This window comes from Dendrobates tinctorius, unplaced genomic scaffold (assembly GCF_039654945.1).
Source record: "Dendrobates tinctorius isolate UK_male_01 unplaced genomic scaffold, ASM3965494v1 ptg000226l, whole genome shotgun sequence".
Taxonomy (NCBI): domain Eukaryota; kingdom Metazoa; phylum Chordata; class Amphibia; order Anura; family Dendrobatidae; genus Dendrobates; species Dendrobates tinctorius.
In genome coordinates this window covers 6,255,698-6,267,721 of record NW_027361893.1, presented here as the reverse complement: position 1 = coordinate 6,267,721, position 12,024 = coordinate 6,255,698, and the positions used below count along the sequence as shown (strand labels likewise).

General features: G+C 50.9%; 1 protein-coding gene across 1 annotated transcript in view; it reads right to left on the bottom strand.

Moving 5' to 3' along the window:
* Positions 1 to 8,530, bottom strand: part of LOC141059254 (uncharacterized) — a 30,349-nt gene extending 21,819 nt beyond the window's left edge. The window contains exon 1 of the mRNA XM_073555564.1: positions 8,388 to 8,530. The gene's annotated coding sequence lies outside the window, so the exon portion shown is untranslated. The remainder of the gene's footprint in view (positions 1 to 8,387) is intronic.
* Positions 8,531 to 12,024: the final 3,494 nt, after the last annotated feature.

The following is a 12,024-nucleotide window of genomic DNA, read 5'->3' as shown; positions in this document are numbered from 1 at the left end:
TGTTGAGAAGGCCGAACTTTTAAATTCCTATTTTGCATCTGTTTTCTCTCAGAAAGGAAATGTAACATCAACTGTTCTTCACTGTCCTATTAGCGGAATAGAAGAATCCAGGATATCTATAAACAGAAAGATAGTGAGGAAACACTTAGCTAACCTAAATGAATTCAAGTCTCCAGGTCCACATGAATTACACCCCAGAGTACTGAAGGAGATAGCAGAAGAAATTTTTGAACCCCTCTCCATAATCTTTGAAAATTCTTGGAGAACAGGAGAAGTCCCAGAAGACTGGAGAAGAGCAAATGTTGTTCCTATCTTCAAAAAGGGGAAGAAGGTGGACCCAGGCAACTATAGGCCGCTGAGTCTGACTTCTATACCAGGAAAGATCTTTGAACAAATTATTAAACAACATGTATGTCAGTACCTGGATAAGAATGAAGTGATTAAACAGAGTCAGCATGGGTTTGTAACTAATAAGTCATGTCAGACTAACTTAATTTCCTTCTATGACGGAATCACTGATTGGGTGGATCAAGGAAATGCTGTAGATATAGTATATCTTAACTTCAGCAAAGCATTTGACAAAGTATCTCATACAATCCTTATTGAAAAAATGACTAAGTATGGAATGGACAAGGCAACTGTTAGGTGGATTCATAACTGGCTTAGTGATTGGACCCAAAGAGTGGACGTAAATGGCTGCACATCCAGTTGGAAAAATGTCTCAAGTGGGGTACCACAGGGCTCTGTCCTGGGCCCTGTATTGTTCAACATCTTTATCAACAATTTAGATGAAGGAATTGAGGGTAAACTGATTAAATTTGCTGATGACACAAAGCTAGGAGGGATAGCTAATACTAGAGAAGAGAGGATTCAAAAGATATAAATAAATTGGAGCAGTGGGCAGCACCTAACAGAATGGTTTTTAACAGGGAAAAATGCAAAGTACTACATCTGGGCAATAAAAATGAAAAAAAGCATATACAGAATGGGAGGAATAGGGCTAAGCAACAGCACATGTGAAAAAGACTTGGGTATACTAATAGATCACAGACTGAATATGAGTCAACAGTGTGATGCAGCAACAAAAAAGGCAAATGCAATTCTAGGATGTATTAACAGAAGCATACAGTCTAGATCACGTGAAGTCATTATTTCCCTCTACTCCTCTTTGCTCAGACCTCATCTGGAATATTGTCTCCAGTTTTGGGCACCACATTTTAAAAAAGACATCAACAAACTGGAGCAAGTTCAGAAAAGAGCGACCAGAATGGTGACCGGTCTGCAAACCCTGTCTTATGAGGAAAGGTTGCAGGATTTGGGAATGTTCAGTTTGCAAAAGAGAAGACTGAGAGGAGACTTAATAGCTGTCTACAAATATCTAAAGGGCTGTCACATTGTAGAAGGATCATCGCTATTCTCATTTGCACAAGGAAAGACTAGAAGCAATGGGATGAAACTGAATGGGAGGAGACACAGATTAGATATTAGAAAAAACTTTTTGACAGTTAGAGTGATCAATGAGTGGAACAGACTGCCACGAGAGGTGGTGAGTTCTCCTTCACTGGAAGTCTTCAAACAGAGGCTGGACAGACATCTGACTGGGATGATTTAGCGAATCCTGCTTTGAGCAGGGGGTTGGACCAGATGGCCCTGGAGGTCCCTTCCAACTCTACGATTCTATGATTCTAAGAGACAGTGTTGTCGACTATATGTGTTAGGAAAATCACCCTTTTCAGTAGATAAAGTAACATTTGGTTAGAGGCTTCTATTACAGCGAGAGTGAGCCGGAGTATTCATTGTATATTTCACCTCATAATAACCCTGTTTTGCATTATTCACTGTTGCCATAGTGATCATAATTCCCACCATTATCAGGGAAATAAATAATTATATTGGTTGTTTAAAGTTTGTCTGTGTCATGATCCAGACCGGGTTTTGGCCTTGTCTCTCCTGGTCTGGTCATGTCAGGGGTTAACTTTCTCTGCCTCGTTCCTATGTTGGGTCTGCTATTTCTCTGTGCTGCATCCTGCAGGCAGTGCCAGTTATATTTCCTGCCTGTGACGTTTGTAGCTGGCTCTGGTGAACTCCTGATTTGTCTTGCTGCATTTAGATGACCTTACCCGTGTCTTTGCACCTCTCTCGTACACATCCTGACTCCGTGTGTCCCGGTATGTTTGGATTCCCCGGGACTCGACTGACCTGATTCTGTCTCTTCCTTCTGATACCTCTGCTACGGACAGATACTGACCTTTCGGCGCTTCTCTGACTCTGTTTGGGATTTCCCCTTTGTAATACGCAACACTATGATATCGACCTGGCTCTCTGACTATTCTGCTGCCACCTAGTGGTAGTCTCGCTGAAGTTTTACTGATCTGCTATTAGCAGGCTTTCAGCTCACTCTCCACTCTGCTGCCATCTAGTGGAGTTTGCGTTACTCTGCATTTACCTGCAGTACTGCAGCGTGTCAGTCTGGGTGTTTTATCCAGTCACCTGCTTATAGGGGCATTATACTGTGTGGGGGGCATCATATATACTGCATAAGGGGCATAATGGGGGCATTACACTGTGTGGCGGCCAAGAAAGGGGCCCTGTACTATGAGAACAATCCGTTTCCTCCCTTCCTGTCTTCCATAGTTGGGTCGTATGTATCTATTACATGAATCAGAATAAAAACGTTATGATATACCCAAAAAAGAGATTCAAAAATATAGACTGCTATTGAGATGCCACCAAAAAAATATTCAATATAATAAAATATTTAGGGTATGTGCACATGCTGCTGTTTTGCTGCGGTTTTGGCCCTGCAGAACTGCAGCAGTTCCGCAGACATGGTACTTTACCATGTTAGCCTATGGGTTTTCAAAACCGCAGTGCTCACGCTGCGGTTTTTTTACCTGCGGAAAAGCTGCGTTTTTTTTCCGCAGCATGTCAATTGTTTCTGCGGATTCTGCTGCGGTTTGCCACCTATTCAATTGTCCAGGTGTCAAACCGTAGGGCAAAACCGCAGGCCAAACCGCAGGAAAACCACAGGTCACTTTACCTGCGGTTTTACCTGCGGTTCCGCGGGAAAAAACCCGCAGGTGAATCTGTAGTGTGTGCACATGCCCTTATTCATGACAAGGATATTGTGTAAATAAGTTTTTATTTTATTTTCCACAAATGCAATAAAACTGAGCATTAAGAAATATATAATATAAATGTGTGCAGGGGTACATAAATACATTTTATGTATTTGTGGAAAATACATAAAAGTGCACAAATTCATCAAAATATGAAAAATTCATCAATTTGAAAATAGTGCATTATAGTAAACAATAGTGCCATATAATACATTTTTAAATTCCATGCAAATTAGTGCAATTGAAACAATATATAAAGTGCTTAGTGCAAAATGGATCTTCTAATCCCTATAATTCATACATGGACAACCATAAATAATTATTAACTGTGAGTTTGTGCATGTATCTGCATAAAGTGCTGAGTGCTTTCAGTCTCCTGCACCTCACCAATAGCTTATTATAGTGACCCTTATTAGTAAGCGCTAATAGCAATAAAAACAGACATCATACCGATCCTGGTTTCTTATGGTGCCCCTGCACACATCACTCCAACGCACGTTTCGCTATTGCTTCATCAGGGAGGGACTATAATAGAGAAAAATGGAGCCTCCAGCACCGACCTCCACACGCAGAGCCGCACTCCACATAGAGAATAATGGAGCCTCCGGCACTGACCTCCACCCGCAGAGCCGCACTCCACATAGAGAATAATGGAGCCTCCAGCACCGACCTCCACCCGCAGAGCCGCACTCTACATAGAGAATAATGGAGCCTCCAGCACCGACCTCCACCCACATAGAGAATAATGGAGCCTCCAGCACCGACCTCCACCCGCAGAGCCGCACTCCACATAGAGAATAATGGAGCCTCCAGCATCGACCTCCACCCGCAGAGCCGCACTCCACATAGAGAAAAATGGAGCCTCCAGCACCGACCTCCACCCGCAGAGCTGCACTCCACATAGAGAATAATGGAGCCTCCGGCACCGACCTCCACCCGCAGAGCCGCACACCACATAGAGAATAATGGAGCCTCCGGCACCGACCTCCACCCGCAGAGCCGCACTCCACATAGAGAATAATGGAGCCTCCGGCACCGACCTCCACCCGCAGAGCCGCACTCCACATAGAGAATAATGGAGCCTCCAGCACCGACCTCCACCCGCAGAGCCGCACTCCACATAAAGAATAATGGAGCCTCCGGCACTTACCTCCACCCGCAGAGCCACACTCCACATAGAGAATAATGGAGCCTCCAGCACCGACCTTCACCCGCAGAGCCGCACTCCACATAGAGAATAATGGAGCCTCCGGCACCGACCTCCACCCGCACTCCACATAGAGAATAATGGAGCCTCCAGCACCAACCTCCACCTGCAGAGCCGCACTCCACATAGCGAATAATGGAGCCTCCGGCACCTACCTCCACCCGCACTCCACATAGAGAATAATGGAGCCTCCAGCACCTACCTCCACCCGCAGAGCCGCACTCCACATAGAGAATAATGGAGCCTCCGGCACTTACCTCCACCCACAGAGCCGCACTCCACATAGAGAATAATGGAGCCTCCAGCACCGACCTCCACATAGAGAATAATGGAGCCTCCAGCACCTACCTCCACCCGCAGAGCCGCACTCCACATAGAGAATAATGGAGCCTCCAGCACCGACCTCCACCCGCACTCCACATAGAGAATAATGGAGCCTCCAGCACCTACCTCCACCCGCAGAGCCACTCTCCACATAGAGAATAATGGAGCCTCCGGCACCGATCTCCACCCGCAGAGCCGCACTCCACATAGAGAATAATGGAGCCTCCAGCACCGACCTCCACCCGCAGAGCCACACTCCACATAGAGAACACATCACTCCAACGCACGTTTCGCTATTGCTTCATCAGGGAGGGACTATAATAGAGTAAAATGGAGCCTCCAGCACCGACCTCCACCGCAGAGCCGCACTCCACATAGAGAATAATGGAGCCTCCAGCACCGACCTCCACCCGCACTCCACATAGAGAATAATGGAGCCTCCAGCACCGACCTCCACCCGCAGAGCCGCACTCCACATAGAGAATAATGGAGCCTCCAGCACCGACCTCCACCCGCAGAGCCGCACTCCACATAGAGAATAATGGAGCCTCCAGCACCGACCTCCACCCGCAGAGCCGCACTCCACATAGAGAATAATGGAGCCTCCAGCACCGACCTCCACCCGCAGAGCCGCACTCCACATAGAGAATAATGGAGCCTCCGGCACTTATCTCCACCCGCAGAGCCGCACTCCACATAGAGAATAATGGAGCCTCCGGCACCGACCTCCACCCGCACTCCACACAGAGAATAATGGAGCCTCCAGCACCGACCTCCACCCGCAGAGCCGCACTCCACATAGAGAATAATGGAGCCTCCAGCACTGACCTCCACCCGCAGAGCCGCACTCCACATAGAGAATAATGGGGCCTCCAGCACCGACCTCCACCCCCAGAGCCGCACTCCACATAGAGAATAATGGAGCCTCCAGCACCGACCTCCACCCGCAGAGCCGCACTCCACATAGAGAATAATGGAGCCTCCAGCACCGACCTCCACCCGCAGAGCCGCACTCTACACAGAGAATAATGGAGCCTCCAGCACCGACCTCCACCCACATAGAGAATAATGGAGCCTCCAGCACCGACCTCCACCCGCAGAGCCGCACTCCACATAGAGAATAATGGAGCCTCCAGCACCGACCTCCACCCGCAGAGCCGCACTCCACATAGAGAATAATGGAGCCTCCAGCACCGACCTCCACCCGCAGAGCTGCACTCCACATAGAGAATAATGGAGCCTCCGGCACCGACCTCCACCCGCAGAGCCGCACACCACATAGAGAATAATGGAGCCTCCGGCACCGACCTCCACCCGCAGAGCCGCACTCCACATAGAGAATAATGGAGCCTCCGGCACCGACCTCCACCCACAGAGCCGCACTCCACATAGAGAATAATGGAGCCTCCAGCACCGACCTCCACCCGCAGAGCCGCACTCCACATAAAGAATAATGGAGCCTCCGGCACCGACCTTCACCCGCAGAGCCGCACTCCACATAGAGAATAATGGAGCCTCCGGCACTTACCTCCACCCGCAGAGCCGCACTCCACATAGAGAATAATGGAGCCTCCGGCACCGACCTCCACCCGCAGAGCCGCACTCCACATAGAGAATAATGGAGCCTCCAGCACCAACCTTCACCCGCAGAGCCGCACTCCACATAGAGAATAATGGAGCCTCCGGCACCGACCTCCACCCGCACTCCACATAGAGAATAATGGAGCCTCCAGCACCTACCTCCACCCGCAGAGCCACTCTCCACATAGAGAATAATGGAGCCTCCGGCACCGACCTCCACCCGCAGAGCCGCACTCCACATAGAGAATAATGGAGCCTCCAGCACCGACCTCCACCCGCACTCCACATAGGTGCTGGAGGCTCCATTATTCTCTATGTGGAGTGCGGGTGGAGGTAGGTGCTGGAGGCTCCATTATTCTCTACCTCCACCCGCAGAGCCGCACTCCACATAGAGAATAATGGAGCCTCCGGCACCGACCTCCACCCGCACTCCACATAGAGAATAATGGAGCCTCCAGCATCTACCTCCACCCGCAGAGCCGCACTCCACATAGAGAATAATGGAGCCTCCAGCACCGACCTCCACCCGCACTCCACATAGAGAATAATGGAGCCTCCAGCACCTACCTCCACCCGCAGAGCCACTCTCCACATAGAGAATAATGGAGCCTCCGGCACCGACCTCCACCCGCAGAGCCGCACTCCACATAGAGAATAATGGAGCCTCCGGCACCGATCTCCACCCGCAGAGCCGCACTCCACATAGAGAATAATGGAGCCTCCGGCACCGATCTCCACCCGCAGAGCCGCACTCCACATAGAGAACACATCACTCCAACGCACGTTTCGCTATTGCTTCATCAGGGAGGGACTATAATAGAGTAAAATGGAGCCTCCAGCACCGACCTCCACCGCAGAGCCGCACTCCACATAGAGAATAATGGAGCCTCCGGCACCGACCTCCACCCGCAGAGCCGCACTCCACATAGAGAATAATGGAGCCTCCAGCACCAACCTCCACCCGCACTCCACATAGAGAATAATGGAGCCTCCAGCACCGACCTCCACCCGCAGAGCCGCACTCCACATAGAGAATAATGGAGCCTCCAGCACTGACCTCCACCCGCAGAGCCGCACTCCACATAGAGAATAATGGAGCCTCCAGCACCGACCTCCACCCGCACTCCACATAGAGAATAATGGAGCCTCCAGCACCGACCTCCACCCGCAGAGCCGCACTCCACATAGAGAATAATGGAGCCTCCAGCACCGACCTCCACCCGCAGAGCCGCACTCCACATAGAGAATAATGGAGCCTCCAGCACCGACCTCCACCCGCAGAGCCACACTCCACATAGAGAATAATGGAGCCTCCAGCACCGACCTCCACCCGCAGAGCCGCACTCCACATAGAGAATAATGGAGCCTCCAGCACCAACCTCCACCCGCAGAGCCGCACTCCACATAGAGAATAATGGAGCCTCCGGCACCGACCTCCACCCGCAGAGCCGCACTCCACATAGAGAATAATGGAGCCTCCAGCACCGACCTCCACCCGCAGAGCCGCACTCCACATAGAGAATAATGGAGCCTCCAGCACCGACCTCCACCCGCAGAGCCGCACTCCACATAGAGAATAATGGAGCCTCCAGCACCAACCTCCACCCGCAGAGCCGCACTGCACATAGAGAATAATGGAGCCTCCAGCACCAACCTCCACCCGCAGAGCCGCACTGCACATAGAGAATAATGGAGCCTCCGGCACCGACCTCCACCCGCACTCCACATAGAGAATAATGGAGCCTCCAGCACCGACCTCCACCCGCACTCCACATAGAGAATAATGGAGCCTCCGGCACCGACCTCCACCCGCAGAGCCGCACTCCACATAGAGAATAATGGAGCCTCCGGCACCGACCTCCACCCGCACTCCACATAGAGAATAATGGAGCCTCCAGCACCGACCTCCACCCGCACTCCACATAGAGAATAATGGAGCCTCCAGCACCGACCTCCACCCGCACTCCACATAGAGAATAATGGGGCCTCCGGCACCGACCTCCACCCGCACTCCACATAGAGAATAATGGAGCCTCCAGCACTGACCTCCACCCGCAGAGCCGCACTCCACATAGAGAATAATGGAGCCTCCAGCACCGACCTCCACCCGCAGAGCCGCACTCCACATAGAGAATAATGGAGCCTCCGGCACCTACCTCCACCCGCAGAGCCGCACTCCACACAGAGAATAATGGAGCCTCCAGCACCGACCTCCACCCGCAGAGCCGCACTCCACATAGAGAATAATGGAGCCTCCAGCACCGACCTCCACCCGCAGAGCCGCACTCCACATAGAGAATAATGGAGCCTCCAGCACCGACCTCCACCCGCAGAGCCGCACTCCACATAGAGAATAATGGAGCCTCCAGCACCAACCTCCACCCGCAGAGCCGCACTCCACATAGAGAATAATGGAGCCTCCGGCACCGACCTCCACCCGCAGAGCCGCACTCCACATAGAGAATAATGGAGCCTCCAGCACCGACCTCCACCCGCAGAGCCGCACTCCACATAGAGAATAATGGAGCCTCCAGCACCGACCTCCACCCGCAGAGCCGCACTCCACATAGAGAATAATGGAGCCTCCAGCACCAACCTCCACCCGCAGAGCCGCACTGCACATAGAGAATAATGGAGCCTCCAGCACCAACCTCCACCCGCAGAGCCGCACTGCACATAGAGAATAATGGAGCCTCCGGCACCGACCTCCACCCGCACTCCACATAGAGAATAATGGAGCCTCCAGCACCGACCTCCACCCGCACTCCACATAGAGAATAATGGAGCCTCCGGCACCGACCTCCACCCGCAGAGCCGCACTCCACATAGAGAATAATGGAGCCTCCGGCACCGACCTCCACCCGCACTCCACATAGAGAATAATGGAGCCTCCGGCACCGACCTCCACCCGCAGAGCCGCACTCCACATAGAGAATAATGGAGCCTCCGGCACCGACCTCCACCCGCACTCCACATAGAGAATAATGGAGCCTCCAGCACCGACCTCCACCCGCACTCCACATAGAGAATAATGGAGCCTCCAGCACCGACCTCCACCCGCACTCCACATAGAGAATAATGGGGCCTCCGGCACCGACCTCCACCCGCACTCCACATAGAGAATAATGGAGCCTCCAGCACTGACCTCCACCCGCAGAGCCGCACTCCACATAGAGAATAATGGAGCCTCCGGCACCTACCTCCACCCGCAGAGCCGCACTCCACACAGAGAATAATGGAGCCTCCAGCACCGACCTCCACCCGCAGAGCCGCACTCCACATAGAGAATAATGGAGCCTCCAGCACCGACCTCCACCCGCAGAGCCGCACTCCACATAGAGAATAATGGAATCTCCAGCACTTACCTCCACCCGCAGAGCCGCACTCCACATATATGGCTGCTCTGTGCGCACAGGACCTGTGATGAGGTCACAGGAGGGGAGGAGTCAGGGGTCACATGATCTCCGGAGTGCAGACATGGAGACGTCTCCTCAGTCAGTGACCTTCCCGCCATTATTTCCCCTCACTACTGGCACAATTACCCCGCGCCGCCTTTTCTACACAGTGTTGTGTGTGGAATGTAACGTGTGATTTCTCTGGAGACAAATAGACCCCACACATGAGGGAATTATCACCAGTTACCGGACGGCTACTATATGGCGGCATATGATTGTGCTATCACCTCCATACCAGGAGCGAAAATGCAGAAATCTCCTTTATTTAACCCCTTCCAGAGTCCGGCTGAGGCTCATATTCGGCGTCCACCTCTCCAGTCACCGTGCGTCCGTGCTTGGATCTTAAGAGAGAGTAGTAAAATCACGGTGCACAATCCCTGTCCTTCACCCCTTATACCTGACCTGTATAACCAATTATCTGGAGAGAAATGGTTGTGTAAACTCAGTGTGAGAGAGGCATATAACCTTATATGTATACACCATGGTGACGAATGGAAGACGCATTCACTACACCTGAGGGTCATATTGAACATTGGTGATGCCATTCCTATAACCAATGCTCCGGCAGTGTTTGAACATTTCATATATTATATGTTTTTCTCACTGGTTGGTAGATTTGCGGTAGTTTACCTGGATGATATATTGAGTTACTCACGTACTCTGGAGAAGCATCATGAGCATGTCAGACAGCTGGAGTGGGAATAACATTACCTAGCAATCCCCCTTTGACATTTCATATAGAGCTCCATCATTAAAAATGTCCTAACATCAAGAAAGATAAAAAAGAAGATGGCAGATTCGCTAAAAGTGGCGTGTCTTCTGAATAAAATCATTAAGTGCAATCTGAAAAATTGTTTATGTTGTCATGCAATCTGCCATGGTCTCTATGAATTCACCCTTAATTCTACAGGTGGAATTTTTGCCAAGTCCCATGTGATGTTCTACCATTTATGTTATATACACTCACTGGCCACTTTATTAGGTACACCTGTCCAACTGTGTGTTAAGACTTAATTTCTAATCAGCCAATCACATGGCGGCAACTCAGTGCATTTAGGCATGTAGACATGGTCAAGACAATCTCCTGCAGTTCAAACCGAGCATCAGTATGGGGAAGAAAGGTGATTTGAGTGCCTTTGAACGTGGCATGATTGTTGGTGCCAGAAGGGCTGGTCTGAGAATTTCAGAAACTGCTGATCTACTGGGATTTTCACGCACAACCATCTCTAGGGTTTACAGAGAATGGTCCGAAAAAGAAAAAAAATCCAGTGAGCGGCAGTTCTGTGGCCGGAAATGCCATGTTGATGCCAGAGGTCAGAGGAGAATGGGCAGACTGGTTCGAGCTGATAGAAAGGCAACAGTGACTCAAATTGCCACCCGTTACAACCAAGGTAGGCAGAAGAGCATCTCTGAACGCACAGTGCGTCGAACTTTGAAGCAGATGGGCTACAGCAGCAGAAGACCACACTGGGTACCACTCCTCTCAGCTAAGAACAGGAAACTGAGGCTACAATTTGCACAAGCTCATCGAAATTGGACAGTAGAAGATTGGAAAAACGTTGCCTGGTCTGATGAGTCTCGATTTCTGCTGCGACATTCGGATGGTAGGGTCAGAATTTGGCGTAAACAACATGAAAGCATGGATCCATCCTGCCTTGTATCAACGGTTCAGGCTGGTGGTGGTGGTGTCATGGTGTGGGGAATTTTTTCTGGGCACTCTTTGGGCCCCTTGGTACCAATTGAGCATCGTTGCAACGCCACAGCCTACCTGAGTATTGTTGCTGACCATGTCCATCCCTTTATGACCACAATGTACCCAACATCTGATGGCTACTTTCAGCAGGATAATGCGCCATGTCATAAAGCTCGAATCATCTCAGATTGGTTTCTTGAACATGACAATGAGTTTACTGTACTCAAGTGGCCTCCTCAGTCACCAGATCTCAATCCAATAGAGCATCTTTGGGATGTGGTGGAACGGGAGATTCGCATCAGGGATGTGCAGCCGACAAATCTGCGCCAACTGTGTGATGCCATCATGTCAATATGGTCCAAAATATCTGAGGAATGCTTCCAGCACCTTGTTGAATCTCTGCCACGAAGAATTGAGGCAGTTCTGAAGGCAAAAGGGGGTCCAACCCCTTACTAGCATGGTGTACCTAATAAAGTGGCCAGTGAGTGTATGTGTGTGGTACCGCCTCCCTCACAGGAGGTGATGTCATACCTGGAAGCGAGGAGGGTTTCCCTAGCCAGATTACACCAGCATTCACTTTTCCTGACTCCAGACCAGAAGGAGGAGCTCAAAACCTGGTTTCAGGAAAGCTTCCTTATTAGTTCT